Source organism: Prionailurus viverrinus, chromosome E3, assembly GCF_022837055.1.
Source record: "Prionailurus viverrinus isolate Anna chromosome E3, UM_Priviv_1.0, whole genome shotgun sequence".
In the NCBI taxonomy this organism is placed as follows: Eukaryota; Metazoa; Chordata; class Mammalia; order Carnivora; family Felidae; genus Prionailurus; species Prionailurus viverrinus.
This window is the reverse complement of record NC_062576.1, coordinates 21,442,783-21,465,639: the sequence shown is the minus strand read 5'-3', so window position 1 is coordinate 21,465,639 and position 22,857 is coordinate 21,442,783. Positions and strand designations below refer to the sequence as shown.

Below are 22,857 nucleotides of genomic sequence, written 5' to 3'. Positions count from 1 at the left end.
AGCACATTCTTCTCTGCCTATTATTTAGCCTAGGATTTGGGTCTTTTGCAGCTCAAAGGTACAGGCTCTTGAAACTCAAAAAGGCCTTTTGCTCAAGACCTAGTTCTTGCCTCGAGTTTCAAAGGCCTGTTTTGAACCTCAAAGGCCAAGCAGTGAGTCTTTCTCTCTTTGGATCCCTGTTAGAAAAAACTGTAAGGAAGCCGGTGGGCACGGAATCCTCTAGCTATTAAAGGGGGAGCAGGAACCACCTGAAACCAAAAAAAAAGGGGGGGGGAAGGAAGGAAGAGGAAGGAAGGAAGGAAGAGAGAGAAAGAAAGAAAGAAAGAAAGAAAGAAAGAAAGAAGAAAGAAAGATTATGTTACATCGGCTTTTATTTGGCAGTGATCAGTTCCAAACTCATTGAAACAAAAAGAGACTCAGAATTCAGATTCAGGGCAGCCTGTGTGACCCCAAGTGCCTTCTGGAGTTTGTCCAAGGAAAGCAATAGAATTAGAATTATGAGCTACCCGTTGTTGGGTGTTTAACCAGGACGTAAGTGGAACGTTTTAGATACACCATCGTTTTTCGCAGTGATCTCGTTAAATGGGTGTTACCAATCTTGCTACCATCTTACCAATGAGAAGACGGAGACTCCCGAGATTAGTTACGGGGTTGGTTAGCGATGGAACTAGCCATCACACCTGCTTCAGAACCACATCTCTCAGCCATGTGAAAAGAAGGAGACGCGATGTAGACGGGGTCGGTCCTTGAGGAAGCGGGATGAGGAAGAGGTGAATTCAAAGAGTGCCATGGGCATGACTGTTGCACCCGTGTCTCCCTTTACCAGGGCCACCCTCCCTCAGCTCCTGTAAGGCTGGCTCCTTTCATTACTCAAGTTTCAGATCAAAATATCATAGACATCATCACCGATCGCCCCTGCTAACCCACCCACCATGTGGACGCATGTGACCCCCCCCCCCCGATACGTTTTGATCAGTCCTCTTCTTTATTTTTTTTAATTACTATCTTAACCATTTTTTTAAATGTTTGTTTATTTATGAGGGAGAGAGATGGAGAGCTCAAGCCGGGGAAGGTCAGAGAGAGAGGGAGGGAGGATCCAAAGCGGACTCCCCGCTGTCGGCACAGACGTCGACATGGGACTCGAACTCACGAGCTGTGAGATCGTGACCCGAGCCGAGGTCAAACGCTTAACCGCCTGAGCCACCCAGGCGCCCCTCCTCTGTTATTGTTTAAAGAGCCTCACCTCCTCTGGAACTATCTTTTCATTTATTAATGTTCGGACTGTCTGTTCCCCCCTTTCTAGAATCTCTGGAGTACAGGCTGCTGAGGTGTAGTACTTTGTGCTTCTGGTTTCTTGATGGTCCCCGCTGTGAAAACGGTGCCTGGCTCATAAAAGCTTGCTCGATAAATGCATTTGAACGAGGCTGGCTGAGTGACAACAAGGGATCGGAAAGGTTAGGAGGGGAAAGACCCCATCTTGCGTATCTCGAAGCCACATTTCAGAACCAAAAAACGACAGGCTTTACCTGTTCGCTGCTTTTCAGCCTCGACGTCAAAAGCGGCTTCGTGCCAGGTCTGTCTGGTTTGCTTTGGGGCTGCCTCTTGAAGGGAGGATCAGAAAATGACTTTAATCTTTAGCTTCATTTGTTTATCAAAGACCGAAGAGCCTTTGTCCTACATCACAGCCGGGATTCTTCCTCTGCCTTGAACTTCAGAGGAGCAGGTAAAACAATGGTTTCTGGACTCTGAAAGAAGCCAGGAATGTGAAGTTCCACTTGGACACCCCAGGAAGAAGGGAACAGGCCAAGTTCAAATGATTACCTGGTTTCTGAAGGCCTTTGTTGATGAGGCTGTTTTGGGGGTGATAGTGGGGTTCGTGGGATCTGGGGCTGATGACCAAGAAAGAATTCTTGAAGAGGTCTTCGGTGCAGACAGGTGGTTTTACGAAAGCACGGGGACAGGACCTGTGGGCAGGAAGAGCTGTCCCAAGACCATGAAGAGAGACTGGTTATAGACGGGGCGGGAGGGTGGGACGGTAGGGAAAGTCCTGGAGAAGTCTCCGGTGAGATTTTCTTGCACCAAAGAAAACTGGATGGTGGAGGCCTAGCTATTGTGCAGCTAAGGTTTTTTCCCTCTAGCAAAGCATTAGCATTAAGACAGTAGGAGGTTCTTGGAGAAACATTTTACTCTGCCGGCCTCAAGTATCTGTCAACGGGCCGCAGGTTGTAAGGAAATTTCATTTTATCTGCCATTTCTTCTGCCTTTGTTTTCCCACATCATCTATGCAGCTGGGAAGGAGCCAGGGTGGCAGGGTTTGCTGCCTCGGGATATTTGGGGGCCCACCTGCTTTGGACTCTGCCCATGGGACACTCCCTGTGTACCCGGGAAGGCAGGCATCTCAGAGGTGGCCACCGAACCCTATTCTAGTTTTCAGTAGAATGGTTCAGTTTATTCTAGTTTTAACTCGTATGAGTTAACACTTTCGCAAATTTTGGTCCTGTCCCAGCAGTGCCTGTGGTGAATACACACGCAATGCTGTATCGTGGCGCCTGGGTGGCTCCGTCGGCTGGGCGTCCGGCTTCGGTTCAGGTCATGATCTCACGGTTTGTGGGTTCGAACCCCGTGTCCGGCCCTGTGTTGACAGCTCAGAGCCTGGATTCTGTGTCTCCCTCTCTCTCTGCCCCTCCCCCACTCGTGCTCTGTCTCCAAGATAAAAAAACATTAAAAAAATTTTTTTAAATACAGGTTAATTCTGTGTTTACAATTATAATATACATAAATATCATGTGATACATAGAATAGTACATATTTCACATGTATATGCATGTGTGTATGTATGTTTAAACATACACTTAATAACTTTATTTGTTTAGATTTATATGAAAACTTGACATTGGGGCACCTGAGTGGCTCCGTTGTGGCTGGTATGGCCGAACATGAGTGGCTCCGTTGGTTGAGCGTCCAACTCGATGCTGTGTCAGGTTATGATCTCACGGGTCCGTGAGTTCGAGCTCTGCATCAGGCTCTGTGCTGCCGGTGAGGAGCCTGCTTGGGATTCTCTCTCTCCCTCTCTCTCTATCTCTCAGAATACTGAAAAAAAAATTTTCAAAGAAAACTTGGCATCATTGATATCAATGCTAAAGAAACAAAAGGTTTCATGACCTTCAGTAGAGGGGAATTATAAACGTAATACCACGAGAAACCAATACTGTTTTTTCTAAGCCGTTTAAAAATGAGAGATTAGCGGATGTTAGGTGTTAAAGACCTATGAATAACAAAAATTAAGCCTTCTTTCTGTCGCCAGAAAGGATCAAGGGAAATTGAGAAAAAGCATCTCGCTTACTGTGAGTTTTAACACGACTACGGCTGTCGTTAACGTCTTCAGGTGGAAAAACACCCGAAATAATGCGTGTGCCTTGTCGGGGACTTTGGGAACCACTTCAAATCTCCAGCCCCATCTGAAGCAGCTGGCCCCTCCTGATCATGTTGAGGTCTTCTGGAGAACGAAGCTCAGTCTTCGGAGGCAGTTCACTCCCAAGCTCGCTCTCTTTAGGGTGAGAAAGGCCTAGAACACTGGAGTTGGGATGGAGTGAGAAGCAAGTCCTCAGGAGCCCCTGCGAGCACAAGATATTTCAGGCGGATGGAACTGCGTCTGAAAAGGCAGAAGGAAAGAGACGGCCTGGCCTATTTTTAGGGAAATCGCGAGCAGTTAATTCAGTGTTGCTGGATCCGCATAGAATGCCAAGGGAAGGCAGAGAGGGGTGAGACATGAGCCAGGTGGGGGCCAGATCCTGGAGAACTGTGGGCCACACGCCTTTGGCCTTCAGCTTTCACACCAGCAAGGCGGCTTGCTGCTGTACTTGGCCCTGGTATTTATAGGCACATCATATTTGGGTGGCAACAGCATTTCCTTCTGGAAGAAATCTATTTTTGCTGCAGGAATGTATTGATACGTTTCGGGGGTGGGTGGGAGAGGTGTGAGAGCTTCTAGGATTTTGTTTTGCTTCTTGAGATCTGCAGGCTGAGGGGAGAGATGAATTTCTAAGGATCATGAAAGGGGATTTGTGAAAGGGTGGATGGCCCTAAGGAAGGAAAGCTTTGGGGGGGGGGCGGCGGCGGGGAATTGCCATTAGGGCAGTAAAAGGTGGCTTATGGGAAACCAGGTGACCCAGACAATGACTGAATATATGTAGTTTACTTAGAAGGGGCAGGGACACCACAAGACAGCGAGGAGGGGGTGCAGGGAAGGAGGGGCGCAGGTGGTTGGGGGTTCATTACTAAGCCAGCTATCGCGGTGGGTGCCTAACACTTAATCCTGAGTGTGTGTCGGGCGGGGGGAGGGGGGGAATCTCTGGGAAGTGGGATAAAGGAAATCCCTTCGAATCATCCTTGCCAATGGTGAAAGGCTACCCCCAGGGACATGTTAGTTTCCAGGCACCACTGGCTTGTCGTGGGCACAGGCAGAGCAGGATTCTGAATCCTGGGGCCGCCTTCCCATAAAGATGGCGGCTGTGAGGCTGGAAGTCAGAACACAAGGCCCAGAGGTGGTGAGGGGTCCCGAGTGGGTATGTGGACCGTCATCCGCACCTGCTCCTTTGCTCTGGGATCCCAGAAATCGTGTGAAATCTTCAATAATGTGCCCATAAGGGCATACCTTGGTCTAGTACTCCTTGTTTCATTGTGCGTCCCAGATCCTGTGTTTTACACACTGAAGTTTTGTGGCAACCCCTCGTCCAGAAAGTCTGTGGACGCCATTTCTCCAATAGCGTTTGTTTGCTTCGTGTCTCTGTGCCACGTTTTGGTAATTGTCTCGAAGTTTCAGACTTCTTTATGATCATATTTGTTGCGGCGGTCTGTGATCGGGGGTTATGATTTGCTGACAGCTCACACGATGGGTAGCATTTTTCGCAATAAAATAGTTTTTTTTTAATTTTGTTTTTCAACGTTTATTTATTTTTGGGACAGAGAGAGACAGAGCATGAACGGGGGAGGGGCAGAGAGAGAGGGAGACGCAGAATCGGAAACAGGCTCCAGGCTCTGAGCCATCAGCCCAGAGCCTGACGCGGGGCTCGAACTCACGGACCGCGAGATCGTGACCTGGCTGAAGTCGGACGCTTAACCGACTGCGCCACCCAGGCGCCCCTAAAATAATTTGTAATGTTTATTTTTGAAAGAGTGAGAGAGACGGAGCAGGAGCAGGAGAGGGGCACGGAGAGAGAGGGAGACACAGACTCCGAAGCAGGCTCCAGGCTCCGAGCTGTCAGCAGGGAGCCCGACGTGGGGCTCGAACCCACGGACTGCGAGATCGTGACCTGGCTGAAGTCAGATGCTTAACCGACTGCGCCACCCAAGCGCCCTCAAATTGGTTTAAAACCAAGAAAAATGGAACTTAATGGGTCTTGGATCCGAAAAGTGCAGGTGATGGTTCTTCAGATAATCTAATTCTAGGAGCTCAAATAATCGAATCAGAGTTTGGATGATCTCTGTCCATCTCTTTTCTCTGGGCTGATTCCGTTCTTATTATGATAAGATGGCTTCCAGACGCTTCAGGCCTTAATCCTGTCTTCCCAACCACCCCGATAGAAACATGACTATTTTTAACAGGCAGTTGCAGGAAATTCCAAGATTGAGTCGCATCGGCTCTGACTCATCTTTCCTGGGTGCTGTGAACATCCCGGAAGCCGAGGTCAGGGTTCTGCTGAGCTCTGGCTGGGCAGGCTGAACTCACTTGCCTACCTCTCCTTAGAGCGAGCGGTGGGCTGCATCTCCCCCAAATCTCCTGGACTTCGACGTAGACGAGGAACTGTTCCCCGAGATAAAGTGGGTACTGCCGATCGAAAAAGAAGAGCGGGCAAGCAAAAACCAGAGACAGCCACCGCAGCCAAGAAAAGCCGCCAAGATGCTCGGGGGCCTGGAAACTCAGGCCCGTTTTAAGGACCTCGAGCAAAAGCAGCATCTCAGGCTACCGTGGCCCCAGATACCCAGTCTCCATAACTGCCCTCCCCCTTCCTGAGCCAGACCTCCGGCTTCCTTTTAAAGCTGCTGACTCCAGCTGATGGATGAGGGTCTCAGGGTTTCCGAGGCACTGGATTTCTGTTGACTGCTGTAACCTTGAGCTACAGGCTTTATTGGCAGTATTTAACACAAATCTGTTTTCCATCCTTGTCAGATCCCACTTCAATATGCGCCACAGGAGGAGAAGTCGAATGCTAAATTGATTTCTTTAATGGGGAGTGCTCAGCGGCAGATAGCAACCCTTCTGGAGATGCATTAGTCGGATTACAATTGAATCTTTTCTCTCCCGCGTTTATGGACTCTCCTGTTTGCCAGAAGGATGGGACTCTGATACCATCATTTGGTTAACCTTTTTTTTTTTTTTTTTTTTTTCTTTTTTAAGACCGGGGGCTAAGAAGTTCGGGCCTTCCACCTGCAGCCTCTGGGTCAGAAGCTGGGTCTTGCAGACTTTCCAGAGAAGACTGAAACCCCGAGCAGGGTGAATAAGCATCTTGAGATGGCCAGGAATGATTAGCATCAAGATGCTTCTTAGCAACTTGGGTGCAATAAAGGGCTGGGATCGTGTGAATGAAACACTTGGGGATCTGGGAGGTGGCATTCTTGCCTCTCTGTGCAATTTTAGAGATTGTTTGTGCTGTAGTTGGAGACCATTCGGTGGCTTTTCTAGAATATAGTGAAATTCTGCTTCCTTCCCGTTTGATAAGGATCCATTCCATTATCACTATTATGATAACAATAATAATAGTCCTTTTTTTGGAGGGGGCTTTTATTATGTTCTAGTTTGTGTGCACGTTTATCTCATTTGGTCCTCACAAAACCCCAGGACATGAGTCCTGTTATCACTGCTTTGCTCATAAAGGAGACTGGAGATTTTGCAGCTTGCCTCAGGGCCTGTGTTCTACGTTTGTTTCACTCCAAAGGCTGTTCTTGTAACCACCGTTCTATGTTTCCGTTCCAGAAAGGGCACTGTCCGCTCATCAAAGATGGATTTGGTATTGTCTCCTATCCTAGGATAAGAACGCAGATTTAAAGTATTACATTCCAGGGGCGCCTGGGTGGCGCAGTCGGTTAAGCGTCCGACTTCAGCCAGGTCACGATCTCGCGGTCCGTGAGTTCGAGCCCCGTGTCGGGCTCTGGGCTGATGGCTCGGAGCCTGGAGCCTGCTTCTGATTCTGTGTCTCCCTCTCTCTCTGCCCCTCCCCCGTTCATGCTCTGTCTCTCTCTGTCCCAAAAATAAATAAACGTTGAAAAAAAAAATTTTTTTTTAAAGTATTACATTCTGGAATGTGACGCATCTGGAGGACCTGCCCACCATAGATCTTCTTAGCCACACCCACTGCGCCAGCTCACCAAGAAGGGCCATCTTTGTTTCCTAGATGTGTCGATGATGGGAGGTGTGTTTTCAAGGCAGAGGAGATCTGGACCAAGGCTGTTGTAGGAGGGGGAAATCAGGTAGATCCCTGCCCAGAGAAGAGCTCAGTGGTGTTTCCATCTTGGAACCCATGATATAGCTAGTCTACAACCTTCCAAAATCTGACCTTGCAGAGGGACACCGAGGCAGCTTAATATGACTGTGTGACCAAAAAGGACTTACTCTCTTATTCTCCCTATAAAATGGAGTCAGTTAATATTACACAGGGTAACGTATGAGGGTTAAATCCAGTAATGTCCATCAGGGATTCAAGAGATGCCAGTCGCTCCCATTTTGTTTCATTTTGCAGGGTCTCTATTTTTTTTTCCATCTCGCAGATAAAGAAGCCGGATTAGCTCCATTTCTGAACCGTGACTGAGTCACCTGAACATGGATGGGGCTGGATGGGAGAGGAATGAATGAGACAGAAAACTGAGATCTGTCGGTCACCTCGAGGGGTCAGAAACAGCTTCAAGAGGTGAGAGCAGGTGCAGTCTAGCTGGTGACATTTCGGTGTCGTGACGATCTGGCTACAGACAAGAAGTGGGAATTGAAGCTGGCTGCTGGCACTCAGGAGGTCCACAAAGAGATGATGAGGTGACACATCAGGCTAGCAGAGTATGATGAACCTGTCATTGGGTATTAGGGACTGAACCGGATGCTGTTCAGAGGCAGAGCTCTGTAGACCGGCTGTCTACGAGGTTGTAGACGGGGGTGATGTCCCCTTACTGTGTAACAAACCACTACAAAGCTAGGGGCATACCACGGCCATTTTATGAGGCTCATGCATTCTGCGGGTCAAGGAACTTGGGAGGACTTGTCTGTGCTCCCCGAGGTCTTAGAGCTTCATTTGGAAAGACTCAAAAGGCTGGGGGTGACTCAGGGACCCCAAGCAGGAAACAGCTGGAAGCATCCCTACTCGCCCATCTGAGGGTGATGCTGGGTACAGCTGGTACCTCAGCTGGCGTGTCAGACGGAACACCTGCGTGCTTGTGGTATCTCCATGAGATCCCTCCATGTGGGCTAGTTTGGGCACGGTGCTAGGTATGGAGACTAGGTTCAAGGAACCGAGAACATATGAGCCACTCCTCAATGGGAGGGATGTCAGAACGGCATTGTAAGTGTGGGATGGGAGATAATGTTGTATCCCTCTTTGGGAAATCCCATCAACCACAGATGTTTACAGTCTTAACTAAGTTGTTAGAGGGTGAATGTTTAATGGCACAGGCTCTGGGGCCGGGCACCTTGGCTTCACATCCGATTCCACCACGTTCCGGCTTAGCGACGTTGGGCAAGTCATTTAAACTCTCCGTGCCTGGGGGCAACCTGGGTGGCTCAGTTGGTGAAGCAGCTGACTCTCGATCTCAGCTCAGGTCTTGATCCCAGGGTTGTGAGTTCAAGGCCCTGCACTGGGCTCTGCGCTGGGCGTGACGCCTACTTAAACAAACAAACAAATGAATAAATGGACAGACTCTCTGCCTCGGCTTCCTCACCTGTGAAATGGGGCTGCTAACGGTACCTATCTTGTTAGATCATCGTGAAAATGAAATAACCTAAGAAACATGAAAAGGACTCAGAGCAGAGCACGGCATATGATAAAACACCAACTAAAGGCAAGCGTTTACTGCTTTTATCATCACTAAGAAGGTCCAGAGACTCAGGCCTGGGGAACCAGCCAGGAAAAATCCCGAGACCCAAACCAAGGAACAAGGTTCAGGCCAGCCTGTTGGCAAGTAGGGTCTGATGCTGCGAGCCTGGAACGGACTGCTTCTCTTTTGGGTCAGAACTGATCCAAGAGATCAGACCTCTCTGTTTTAAGGGCAGGCAGGAGATGGGGCCCAGTGGTTCCTGTAAAGGTGAGGTGTCCCCCCCTTCACCCCCTGCCTCCCTCCCCCACCGCCACACACACCTCCAGGCACAGGGTGAATACAGGCCAATTCAGTCACATCTGATAAACGTCCGACCCCACCTTTCTGGACACAGGCCCCTCTGTGTCTCATTGTACCTTATCTTATTTGTCACATACTTGTCAGATAACGGGCCATGTTAAACAAACGGCGAATGATACACAAAGGAGGCCTTCACCACTGTGACCCAAGCTTCCCCGAATCTGTTTGGTGGAGAGTTGAAACGGAGGAGGAGAGCAATCACGTGGTCAGGTTCCACCACTGGCCGTATGAACCCCCTTGGTGCAAGTCAGGGTTCTTGGGTCACAGGTGACAGAAACCCAGTTCAAGCCAGCTTAAGCTAAATGTGGAATTTATTTGCCTGGTTAACTGAAAAGCCCAGGAGGAGACAGCCTCAGGTGGGTCCATATGCTCAAACGATGGCATTGGAAGTCCTGTCCCTCTTTCAGTTAATTAGTTAATTAAAAGTTTATTTACTTTATTTAGAGAGAGACAGAGGCAGTGCGAGTGGGGGTGGGGCAGAGAGAGAGGACTCTGCTCGTGCAGAGCCCGATGTGGGACTCGAACTCCCGACCGGCGAGACCGTGACCTGAACCAAAACCAAGAGTCGGACGCTTAACCGACCGAGCCACCCAGGTCCCTGTTTTTCAGAGTTTAGGTCCTGTTTTCAGTTGATCGATGTGTCCATTTGTTAATTCATCCATCAGACCCATTTTAGGGGCTTGTTGTACGTTTTAGGCACTTGGGGATACGGCGGTGAGTAAGACCGTGAAGGCTTTGAGCTCATAGTCATGCGAGAGTAGGTGAGAGATACAGACAGTACAGGGATTGTGGCCATGATCAGTTTAGGTTCTAAGTGTCATGAGAAGCCATCGGTGATTTTTAAATCGGGGGACAGTATGATCTCGTTTGCCTCTTTAAAAGCTCGCTCCTTCAGGCTTCACAGGGAATGTGGTGGCAGATGTGGATGGTTCTTGGGTCAAGGTTGACGTCCTTCTTGATCAGCAACCCCTCCAGAACAGAATCCCAGGGAGGGATCTCATTGGTCACCCTTGAGTCACATGCAGGGTCATGGACCAATCCCAGTGGCCGTGGTGATGGGGTGTTTTGAATGGCTCTGCCGTGGTCACACACCCACTTCTAGAGCCTGGAGATGGGGGTCAGCTCCCCTGTCTCCACCCAGGATGAAAGAGTAAGTCCTTAAATCAAAATTGTGGGTACATTGAACCATTGAGGTGATGGGTGTTGGATTGGCAAAGGCGATAGAAGTCATGTACGCCTCTCGGTGGCATTCTTGAAGTGTGGACGCTCAGCTCTGCTTGGATACATTCAGTGACATCCGGGGTTCCTTCCGCCACCTTGCCTTCCCTTGCTGTCATTGGCTAGAGCAGTGCGAGGGAAGGGCTTCGGTGACAAGGTATTGCTTCCGGGTTTTAAGCCGGCGCAATGTCCGCTCATGTGGTCCTTGTTCTGTCTTCTGAAGCTGTCCAGTGAGCCCAGATATGTTCCACGTGGCCCTTCTGAAGGGCATGGCAGCGCCTCCCTCAAGTGGGTAACGTCAGCTCGTTCCGTTTTGTTCCTGGTCATAGTTTCTTTGCCGTTCTAGTTGCTTCCCTCGGAGTGCTCTGGACTTCATCAGATAGATGTTCAAAGGCTCTGTTCTGTGAATGCGGGTCACTCCTAGCTTAGCAGGAGTGATTGCTTTTTTTTTAATGTTTACTTTTGAGAGAGAGAGAGAGACAGAGAGACAGAGAGCCAACAGGGGGGTGGGGCAGAGAGAGAGGGAGACATAGAATCAAGAGCAGGCTCCAGGCTGTGGGCTGTCAGCGCAGCGCTCGACGCGGGGCTCGAACTCACAGACTGTGAGATCGTGACCTGAGCAGAAGTCGGATGCTTGACCAGCTGAGCCACCCAGACGCCCCCCAGCAGGCGTGATTTCTTATTTTAAGCCTGATTTCGGCTGAAATAAAGCAATGCAGTATGCAAACGAAGTTGTCCTCCGCTCTAGACAAAGAAGCCAATAAATCATCGATGTTGGAGGACGCATGGTAAACCCAAAGCAGCTCGAAAAGCAGAACGGGCAGTTTCCAGGAGGGAAATATTCCTGGAGTCCTTTCCATTTTTTGTGAAGTTGTGATAATTCTGTAGATCGGAGGCCTCTGTTTTACCTACAGAAGGAAAGTTGGAAGGGCTGCTCCTCCCATACCGTCCGTATTTCACTCCAGTACGGAATTCATCGAGTCTCATGGTCACGCGTTGATTCAGCGAGCATCAGTTTTGCACCTGCTGCATACCGGCTTATGGGATAATAGGGGTGTAGAAATGAGCAAACAGATCTCCTGGACTCTGTCTCGCGTGGGAGGCAGAAAAGAAGATCAGTAATGTGGGGAAGTGGGATCAGGGCTGTGACAGGAGAATATGCTGGTGAGGATCCCTCTAGAAAGTGCCTGAGACCACAGCTGAGGGGAAGCCCACATGGGTGGGGCGGGGCACGTGTGTGTAAGGGGCGGTGGAAACGAACTGTACCAAGGCAGGCACCAGGGCCTGAGAAAGTAGCGTGATGTGGGTGGGTATGTGGCCAGAAGGAAGGATAAATGGGGTAAGGCCGGATATTAAGCTTGGCCGGTAGACAAGGATCAGACGGTGCAGGTCTGGGGATGGCATGTGAGGGCGGCGGCGAATGATTGAGAGTTTCAATCACGGGCAGTGACATGATCGGAGCCACGCTTCAGAAAGATCCCTGATAAATTGTGTCGACGGTGGGTGGAGAGCGGGACGGTCAAAGGACAAGAGACAGGACCAGGCGGTGGACCGGGGAGGGATGAATATCAGAGCAGAGACAGTGGCTGTGCTCGTCAGCTCAGGCAGTTACAACAGAATACTGTTTGTCACTTCGCAGACACAGACATGTATTTCTCACAGCTCTGGAGGTGGGGGGAGGAGGCCAAGGTCAAGGTGCAGGCAGATTGGGTGTCTGGTGAGAGTTCTCTTCCTGGTTTGCACATGGCTCACTTCTTGCTGTGTGCTGACGAGACAGAGAGAGAGAGAGAGAGAGAGAGAGAGAGAGGGCTGACGAGGCAGAGAGAGAGAGAGAGAGAGAGAGAGCGAGCATCTCTCTAGTGTGTCTTTTTAAATTTTTTTTAATGCTTATTTTTGAGAGAGAGAGAAAGAGAGAGACAGAGCGTGAGTGGGGTACGGGCAGAGAGAGAGAGAGGGAGACAAAGAATCGGAAGCAGGCTCCAGGCTCTGAGCTGTCAGCACAGAGCCCGATGTGGGGCTCGAACCCATGAGCCGTGAGATCGTGACCTGAGCCGAAGTCGGACGCTTAACCGACTGAGCCACCCAGGCGCCCCCAGTGTGTCTTCTTATAAGGGTGCTCATCTCATTGGTGGAGACTCCACCCTCCTGAACTAATCACCTCCCAAAGGTCCCACCCCCCCACCCCCCCCCAAATGCCATCGCACTGGCAACGGGGCTTCAAATAACGTGAATCTGGGGGGACACAAACATCCAGTGCAGTCCCTGGCAGGGACCAAGGAGACCGAAGGACCCGAGGGAAGGGAGGGGGTGGGACTAACACTCAACAGCCCCGGTGAGTGATTTGTCTTAGGGGCTGTGGGGTGTTGGGCTCAGCTGTGGACCTCACGCCCCTCGGCACCCCGCTCCTGACCGGCAGCATTTCAGACTCTTGTGAGAGATTCTTGTAGGATTGAAACACGTAATCGGACTCCTGGACCCTGCTGCTTGTCTGATGTACCACACGCTCCATTAGGAAGATGCTAACGATGTTTTGACCCTTAGAGATGAAGCGATGTGTTTTGGGTGAGTCAACATAACGAAGTCAAAGGCAGTATGTGGTGGGGGTTCCGCTCTGCCTTCGAGACCTCCTTTATCCGATCTTTAGTGGCACTAAATCTTGGCTCGCAGGTGCCTCTGGCCAGAATGTGGGCTGGTTCAAAGCCTAGCTGGGCGGCCTCTGGCCAGCTACCTAATTCCCGTGGGCTCTGGCCTCTTTGCAGGACCGTGGTGGGGTGTGGGGGGCACCCACCGAGTTAGGTTTCCTTCCTCCTGTTCCCTCCTGCCTGGATGAGCTGCCGGAGTCTATTCCTGGAAAGGCTGGCTCGCTCAAGGGGCTCTGTGGCTGATACGTTCCTCAGACCAAGGTTTGGGGTCTCTTTTTTTTTTAAGTTTATGTTCAAGTTCTTTCCTTTTTTTTTTTCCTCCTTCCCCTTTCTCATTTTAGCAGATGAGAACTCTCGCTGTGTGTGACAAGTGGGTATTCTGAAAATGACAAGGCACCTCGTTTGGGACCGAATGTGCTTGGGGAGTGTTATCTGTGTGTGCACAGCGTCCCTCTGAGTAAGTCTGTGCAGGGAAGAGCTGGCATTCTGTCACGGTGAGCCTGGGGCTCAGACAGCTTCAAGCCTCGGCAGAGGGAGGGGAGGCGTTCGCCCGGGCCTCTGCGGCACGAGGACCCGCAGATCCTTCTTTCTCAGTGTCCCCAGACGTTTCTCGTCGTTTCTGCTGCCCCTAGATTCTGCTGAGCTTATATCACACTAACAATCTCTTGACCCACCTCCTGAATTCAGTCGCCTAGCCTTGAACTCACCGTGCCTCCAAGCTGATAATGCTGATTGCACTCGGATACTGAATATTCATTTATGGGCCAGGCGCGATTCTAAGCTCCTTGCGCGTGTCGACTCCTGTACTTCACGCGCAAGTCTGTGTAAAACAGATGGGATCGCCCCTCTCTGGAGAGGACTGACTCCCTGTGTAGCGAACCGAGACTTCCCCAACGTTGCCCACTCGCACGCCACCCTCGTGGTTGGCCACCCTCGTGGTTGTACGACGTAAGGACGTCACCGAGGATGGTCTCAGTCAGCTCTGTCGTGCGGTGCGCCACCTGTGACGTTGCTGAACCCAGCTTTTTCTGCAAATTACCTCCCAACTTGGGAAGATTTGCATAAATCAAAATAAGACTGCGCAGTGCCATTCAAATGCACGGTGTCCTTTGCCATCGGTAGAAGGTGACTGTAAGCACACGTATAATGCAAACAAAAGAGAACAGTGTTAGGAAGTTCCTGACGGGGGCGGGTTGACCAGGCTCTTGGTCGACGTGCTTTGGCCCCGTGATCGTCTGTCTTCCCAAATCCTCCCAGATTCTCTGAAGGCAGTCTCTTGTCTTGAAAAGGACTGTTCAGCAAGACCGAGTGGGGTCCCCGACCTGTTTGACTGCTCGACCCCTCTCTGTCCCGCACTTTCTTCCTCGACCTTCTCCCGGCTCGCCCTTCTGACTTAACGACCTTCTTCCCACCTCCCTGTCTTTGCAATTTGCCGTTCTCAGTGAGCGGAGGGTCCCGTCCTTCCGCCTCCGGGTGACACAACCGTTCATTTCTTTCACAGAGGGCTCCGGTGTTGCCTTCCCTGTGATCTTTCTGGAAATCCCAAAGCAGACTAGGGCATCCCTCCTCTGTCCCAGTGTTAAGTGTGCCCCCCTCTGTCTCAGCTGCCGCCGTATGCTGGAAGTTTCTCGGGGAGACACTGGTAGTTGGCTCACCCAACACATTCTGTCACCTACCCTCTGTAGAAGCCAAGAAACTCGAAGTGGACTTGACCAGCCTCCCCTGGAACTATGTGGGGAAGACCTACGCCCTAGTTCTGTCCAATGAGATGTATGTTGAAAGACAAGTATGGTGAATGACTCCTAGAAAGGTGCTTTGCTTCTTTGTGGTAAGGGCAAGCCTAGGAGAAGACCCCACTCAAATTGTCCCTTCCTCCTTTTCCTGTCTTGAAGGCAAAATTGGCCCTCCCTCTTTCGGTGGCAGCCTCGTTATGGTCACACATAGCAGCGTGCATAGAAATTACATCCTGTGGAAGGAGTCAACGTACTTAAGGAGGCGCGGAGTAGAGGGGCACCTGGGGGGTGCAGTCGGTTAAGCGTCCAACTCTTGGTTCGTCTCAGGTTCGTGAGATCAAGCCGCACATTGGGCTCTGTGCTGACAGCTCAGAGCCTTCTTGGGATTCTCTCTCTCCTCTCTCTGCCCCTCCCCCACTCGTGCTCCTGCTGTCTCCCAAAATAACTAAATACATTTTTCAAAAAAGGAGGAGTGGAGAGAGAACGCGTGTCAACGGGGATCCCGCAGCTGCCAGACCAAGCCCAGGACCACGTATTTTCAAACTCCTTGCTGAATAAGGGATTAGACGTTCTCGTGGTCTTGGCCACGCATCACGAGAAGTGCGGTCACGTGCCGTGGAAAGAATTCTTAACGGAGCTTCCTTCTTGGATTTTGAGCAATTCTGAGGTGGGAGGAGAGTCTATATCTTTATAATATCCTCACTCACAAAGGGCTTGATGCATGGTAGTATTTATATTATTATCAACAGAAACAGCTGATATTTATTCAAACGCTGTGTCTGTCTGGCTCCAGAGCCCAGATCCTTCACCACTGTGGTATAATTCTGGTCATTGATCAAAGTGGAATGAGCGAATAAATGAATAAATAACTTATCAGCAGGGGTATTTGCAGAAATTGGTTTCTATGCCTATTGTACCTCACCACTTTATTAGAATTTATATTAAGATTTAAAAAAATGAGGCTCTGTCATTTGTTCTGTATTTTGTTTAAAATTTCTTTTTCTTTCTCTTTCTCTCTCTCTTTTTTTTTAACTTCATTTATCCTAACCCACGAAAATCTGCATTCTTGACTTTACGGGAGACATCAGAGGGAGATGGGTCGGGTGTTCTGTGCCGGGTTTGATGGGTGTGTGGATTCATGGAACACAACCCTGGGTTGCAGCTGTTTTCTGGGGAAGGATCGGCTCAGAGAGGTTGAATATTATAACAGTGTCCCGGGACAGTCTGGACTCCGTGTTCTTCCTGCTCTGTCACCTGAGTAACAGCTGCTTGAGAACCACTAGGATACCCTGCCTTTGAAATCTGATCTGCTTTTTAAAGGAAGTCAGGACGGGGACCCGGGGACCCCGTGGTGGCACCTATGCGGTGATAATGGGAGATCCCTGTCTCCCTGGAGTTCACATCCTCCCTAGCGGGCAGTTTCTTTCCTTCCTTCCCTCCCACTCACTGCGCCCACACCAAAGAGCTTCTCCAGCATGACTCGTCCTAAACTACATAGTGGTGTTCTTCGGTCCTTGCTTTCCTCCTGCTTTTTTGTTTTTGTTTTTTGGGGTTTTTTTTCCCTTTGGTCTTCTGTCCCTGCTTTTACTTTTCCCCCCATTTTTAATTTAATTTATTTATTATTGAGGAAATCTGTATACCCAGCGTGGGGCTTGAACTCACGAGCCCGAGGTTGGGAGTCGTATCCTCTACCGACTGAGCCAGCCGGGTGCTTTTCCATTTTAAAACCCCCCGAGTGGCAAGGCAGGGCCTTCCTGAGAGTTTTGAGAAGCAGGAAAAATGCGTTTTGCCTGCAGGGATTAGGGAAAGTTTGCAAACACAAGTATATTAACATTATTTTATCTTGTCATATAGATATGTCTACTATCAACTGGGTCTGTCACTGAGTCTCTGTCTGTATTCACCTTCACACCATGGTTATATGTTTATATGGCTATCCGGCTATGTTTCTTTTTTCTGCATTTCCCTTTTTCCTTCTCTCTCTTGTTCCAGCCCCACCCAGGGAGATTCTCAGCTCAGTCCTTATTTCTTCAGGGGAGGGATCTGGCAGGAAGAAAACTGATATTGCCTACCCAACCCTTTTAGTTTTCTCTGGCTTTTATTCAAAAGCCGAAGCCTTACATGGGGGCGGGGATTTGGTCTGTAGAGTTGCATCATGGGGAGGATGCGGGTCCTTCCTTAACCACCTTAGAAGGAAGGTCACTCCCTTCAATGCACCCAGTTGGAGAATCAGTGAGGGAGAGATCTCTGGGTGCAGCAGACAGGGACCGAGGCTACATATCTCCTGGACACATGCAAGGGAGGCCGTCAGACTCCACGGGAAAATGTCAGCGTGGTGCTTCTAGGCGGACGGGGTCGCAGGCAGCTTTAAAAAAATTGCCAAGTGCTGAGCATGATGGAAGAGAGCCTTTGAGGCAGCAGGGAAATGCTAAAAGTCTTACATTAGGGGGCGCCTGGGTGGCTCAGTCGGCTAAGCATCCGACTTCGGCTCAGGGCACGATCTCATGCTTCCTGAGTTCGAGCCCCGCGTCCGGCTCCGTGCTGACAGCTCGGAACTTGGAGCCTGCTTTGGAGTCTGTGTCTGCCTCTCTGTCCCTCCCCTGCTCATACTCTGTCTCTCTCAAAAGCAAATAAATATTAAAAATTCTTTTTAAATATAAAAAAAAGAAGATGAAGAGGATAGAAAGAGAGAGAGAGAGATGCATATAGGTATGTGTGTATGTTGTATTTGTACCCCCATATTTGAGTGCTGTAATTCATACCTGATTCCTCATTTTATCATTGGCCTATAAAAATAAATGGATGGATATAAATACGAATATGGTTATATTAAGCTCCCTCAACTTAGCACAGTCTTTCCTCAGGGCACCCTTTCTGGATCCACATAGCTACTGACATCCTTTAATTATTAGACGCCGAGAAGGATATTGCGCAATCTTGCCGACATTTGTTTTCCTTTAATTTTTTAATAAGTTTACTTACTTATTTTGAGAGAGAGAGTCCCAAGCAGGCTCCGTGCTGTCAGCACAGAGCCTGACGACGCAGGGTTTGATCTCACAAACCATGAGATCGTGACCCGAGCCGAAATCAAGAGTCGGACGCTCAACCGACCGAGCCTCCCAGGAGCCCCTCTTGCGCACATGTTTACCTTGTCTTTCTCCCTTATTCCTGTCTCCCTGTACGTTTCTGTTCAGCCATCCTGAGCTCCTTCGACGCCTCGAGCATGCTGGGATTTCTCACCCTCACGCGGGTCTTACACGCATGCTGTTACCTCCTTTTGGAACGGCCTCCATCCACCCCTATCCATTACATCACACACACTGACCCACCATTTTGCCTGAATAAATTTTGTGTCTCTTAGTATCAGTTAAGAGGTAATTTTTTAAAGTTTTGGGGAACAGTCCTGTGACCCTGCTAACTTGGTCATATGGCTAGCACTTAAGCAGTTCCCAAAACATACGAAGGCTTCATAAATATTTGGTGAATGAGAGAATGAACATTGGGATGAATCAAGGAATGGATAAACGAATAAACAAATGGATCATGAGTGAGAGGAAGGATGGATGGGTGTTGGATGTCTGGGATTTCTGGTCTCTCGCGCCTCAGCGACATCTGGAAGTAAAACATATTCCCTGCTCTTCGACTTTCTGGGGTCCGGCACATGCCAGTCGGGCTCATCTTCACGTTCTTCATTTCGGCGTCAAGGAGCTGAAGTAACAGTTGGAGGCATTTGCTTTTTAAAATCAAATCTTGGGGCGCCTGGGTGGCTCAGTCGGTTAAGCATCTGACTTCGGCTCAGGTCATGATCTCACGGTCTGTGAGTTCAAGCCCCGCGTCAGGCTCTGTCCTGTCAGTTCAGAGCCTGGAGCCTGCCTCGGATTCTGTCTCCCTCTCTTTCTGCCCCTCCACCACTCACACTGTCTCAAAATATGAATAAACGTTGAAAAATTAAAAAAAAATAATAAAATAAAATCTTATTTTGAGCTGCCAGAGGTCAGAGCAGTAAACCAGAGGCATAAATCACCCCTTTTGTTTCTCTATATTTGCACTTGGCCATCTGAAGAGGGTACTTTTGTTGACTTGCGGGGAGAGGTTGCCTGGCTTCACAGATCCCCATGGGCACCAGAAATTCCTTCCTTCCTTCCTTCCTTCCTTCCTTCCTTCATTTCCTCCGTCAGCCTTTCCAGATAGCTTAGCAGTTAAGAGAAGGAACGTTAGCATTGTAATAAAACTTGAGTTCCGATTCCATTTTGCCGCTGATTAACTGTCCATCTTCAGCACAGTTAATTTGGCTTTCCGGAGCCTTATGCCTGCTCATGCGTAAAGTGGGGCTCACCATATGTAACTCTCAGGGATGTTCTGGGCATTCAGTGAGTTGGTAAATGGGAGGCATATCGCACAACGCCTGGTACAGAGACGATGCTCGATAAATGTTAGCGCTTATTATAAACTCCTTAATTTATTAATCCCTCCTGCCAGCAAGCCTGTATTGAACTCTCTATTGACCGGCAGACCCTGAGCTGAGTAAAATATTCTTCTTAACTTTTTAAGACCTCACGGTCAGTTGAGATGGACAGATGCATGGGTCAACCACGAGAAACTGTTGACAGAATTAATGGTGGCATATAGAAAGTGGCAAGACTGGGAAGGGGACGACTCACCCTGTCTGTGGGGACATGGGTAGCACGGCTAGGGACAGCTAAAGAGTTCCGGCTTCATTGTGCAGGGGAAGGGAACGCTGGGTTACAAAGTGTTTTAAGCTGGTGATACGATCGGACTCGTCCCCTAAAACTGCTTTGGCAACACAGTGAGGGATGAAGCACAGGCAGAGAGGATTGCAGAGAAGCAGATCGAAGGGCAGGTGTTAAACGGCGGGTGTGACGCGAGAAGGGTCTGCGTTAAGGAAGAGGAGAGATGCAAAGGAGGAGGCACGATGGGGTCTCCGGAGTACCTTGCTCCGCAGAGAGTGGTCCCCGGGACGGCGGCATCGGTGTCACCTGGGAGCTCGTGGGAAACGCGGACTCTCAGGCTCCACCCTGGGCTTCCAGGATTTACTACCTGTCATAAGGATCCCCAGGTGATCGTAGGTGCGTTACGACCCAAGACGCACTGCAGGTGGACTCTGTCGGATTTGGTGACCACCTGGACGTGAGCTGAGTGGGAGAATAACTACTCAAGAGCCGGGGAGTCTACAAAATCAAGCGCACGTCCCGGGGTTCGCTCCTTGAGAAGTGGGTGAAGGTTACATGCCTCATTAACGATCTTTTCTCCTTGATGTCGATTCCGAATCGTAGTTGTACAGGAAGACCCATGGTTTCCCCTTGAGCCCATTGGGGGACAGCTCCAGAGGCATCTTTGCACATCGGGGCAGTCTTTGTCTCTTTATCACCAAAGCCGAAGCTGAGTGTTTATGGCTGAGTTATAAATCCCCAGAACATGGATTTCCTACCGCAAGTGCTGACTCAGCCGTAACTTTAGCAGTGCAAATGGCGCCACAGTAAAATGTATATATCAAAGTTGTGGCAACTATAAAGGTCTTTTAAAATCGAGTTGACATTGCAGTATGTTTCCTTGAGATAAGGTGAGGATTTACGTTCATAAATGGAATTGTGAAGCTTGAGACGCATAATTGCCAATTTGGGGTGTTGAGATTTGGGGATCTTTTGTCCTTGATCGTCACTGAGGACTTCCTCCCCCCCGCTTTTTTTTGTGGGAGGCGGTCTCCCGTTTTAGCTTTTAATCTGGCTTTGTACACAGAGACGAAGGCAGTTCTGAGGACCCCCTTGGTAAGTTCCCCCGGCAAAGTGCCTTTCGAGCCAACTCAGTTCAGCAAAGCGCTATGTTTTTGACTCCTGCCCCGTGCCAGGCATTTAACTGTGTACCCAGAATGTGGAATGAATGGGAGAACTTCAGCAAGCTCACAGTCTAGCCTGGAGAGTAGACTTTCACCTAATCATTCATTCGGCAAATACATCTTGAGTGCTTGTTAGGTACCAGCTGTTAATTCTGGGGAGCAGGGGTCAGGGCAGTAAACACAACCAACTCACTGTCCCCAACGAGTTTGGATGCCAATGGGGGAAGACACATGGCCAACAGACAGGTATGAAGTATACTGTAATACTGTGGAGTAAATGATGGATAATAAATAGAAGGATCCTATGAGATCACAGGAAAGAAACATTCAGGGGCACCTGGGTGGCTCAGTTGGGGAAGCGTCCAAATCCTTGGTTTCAGCTCAGGTCACGATCTCATGTTTTGTGAGATCGAACCCTGCGTTGGGCTCTGCACTGGCAGTGTGGAGCCTGCTTGGGATTTTCTCTCTCCCTCTCTCTCCTTCCCTTCTCTCTGTCTCTCCCTCTCTGTCCCTCCCTTGCTCACGGTACTCTCTCTCTCTCTCTCTCTCCAAATAAATAAATAAATGTTAAAAAAAAAAACAAGAAACGTTTGTATCTGCCTAAGAAAATCCAAAAATGAGGACAGATAGAAAATAGATCTGAATGTTGACAACTAGCTGTTCCCCGTGCAAGACGTGTTAAGCAGCACTGTGACTGGTGTCCAGGAAGTGTTTGGGGATAGCTCCTGGGGAAGGTAAAAATCAAGGCGATTCCTCATGAACTGCCCCCAAATCTTAGATTTCAAGCACTAATGAAATACAATAAAGTGCCTGTCTTAATAAGGTTGTGCTGGCAGTTGTGTGGAAGGTGGCAGAACTTGGCCATAATGGAGACGTCAGCCAAGGTCAGAGTGGGGGATGGAGGGGAACCCTCCAGGGAAGCCTGGTGGGCAGACAGCAGCGGGGATGAGGGTAAACGGGGAGATGAGTCCAGAGACGTCTGGGTGAGAACACGTCTCCTGTTTTCCCACGTTGGAGGATCATGTTGATCTTGACATTGAACCACTTCCTTTGGAGGTTATCATTCTGTCTCTGGCCTATTTCTGAAAGATCTCATCACACGCTGAAGGTTCATCAGTGACCCACAGCCTTAGCTGCCCGCCGCATGGCCACAGCTGGGCAGCACATGGCACTCGGAGAGAAATCGAAGGGGTTGCCAGAGAAGGACCCGCGACGCCCTGATCCCAACAGTCAATATGTACTCTCTTCCGAGTGCTCGATTAGGATTGCTCCATCGGCATGCCGACCCCTTGAAATGCACGCACGGCGTACATGTTCTGCATTGCAAAGTGCGTATTTTTAATATTGATCTGCCAGTATCCAACAGGCTTGATTGATTTTCACAGGACCTGGGAGAAAGACGGTGATAAACCAAAGGCGCTTACAACTTCATCAGCTCGAAGGACATGACTGTTTTCCCCTTCCTTGAACTTTGCTTGGCTCCCCAAGAAGATAACTTATTTTTATTTCTCTCTTTATTTCTTTATTTTGTATCAGCCTGTATTAAAGTCCTATAAATAACCCTGGAGACACACGAAACAGATTCATTTAATTTTCCTTTAGTTATCCTAAGTCGGAACAGATGTGTGTTTGTGATAGAAAAGGGGAGGGAGAGAATGAATCATAGGTGTGGGTAGAGGGAAGAGAAACCTACTGGCATTTGTGCTAGAAGGTCTGACTGATTTGGGAAGGTCGGCAAACAGTGCAGGCTCAGCCTGGCTGCGTCTGCTTGGGCGTCGTGACATCTGACCCCGCCAAGTCCCTAGGGATCCAAGACACCAAATAATACAGGGCCCGATCTCGCGAACCGTGAGACCGTGACCTGAGCTGAAAGCAAGAGTCAGATGCCAAACCAACTGAGCTCCCTGGGTGCCCTGATCGGGCATCTTTTGGTGCTGAGCCTTGGGCTAGAAGCTGGGGCCGTGGGAGGCGTAGTCCAGACTCTCGGGGACAGGGCATCTTCACCTGAAGGTGAGGGTGAGTATCTTTTGTGTTG

At 49.6% G+C, this 22,857-nt stretch overlaps 1 protein-coding gene across 1 annotated transcript in view; it reads left to right on the top strand.

Moving 5' to 3' along the window:
* The window catches only part of HS3ST4 (heparan sulfate-glucosamine 3-sulfotransferase 4), a 399,069-nt gene that overhangs the window by 183,381 nt on the left and 192,831 nt on the right, over positions 1-22,857 (top strand). The window lies entirely within an intron of this gene.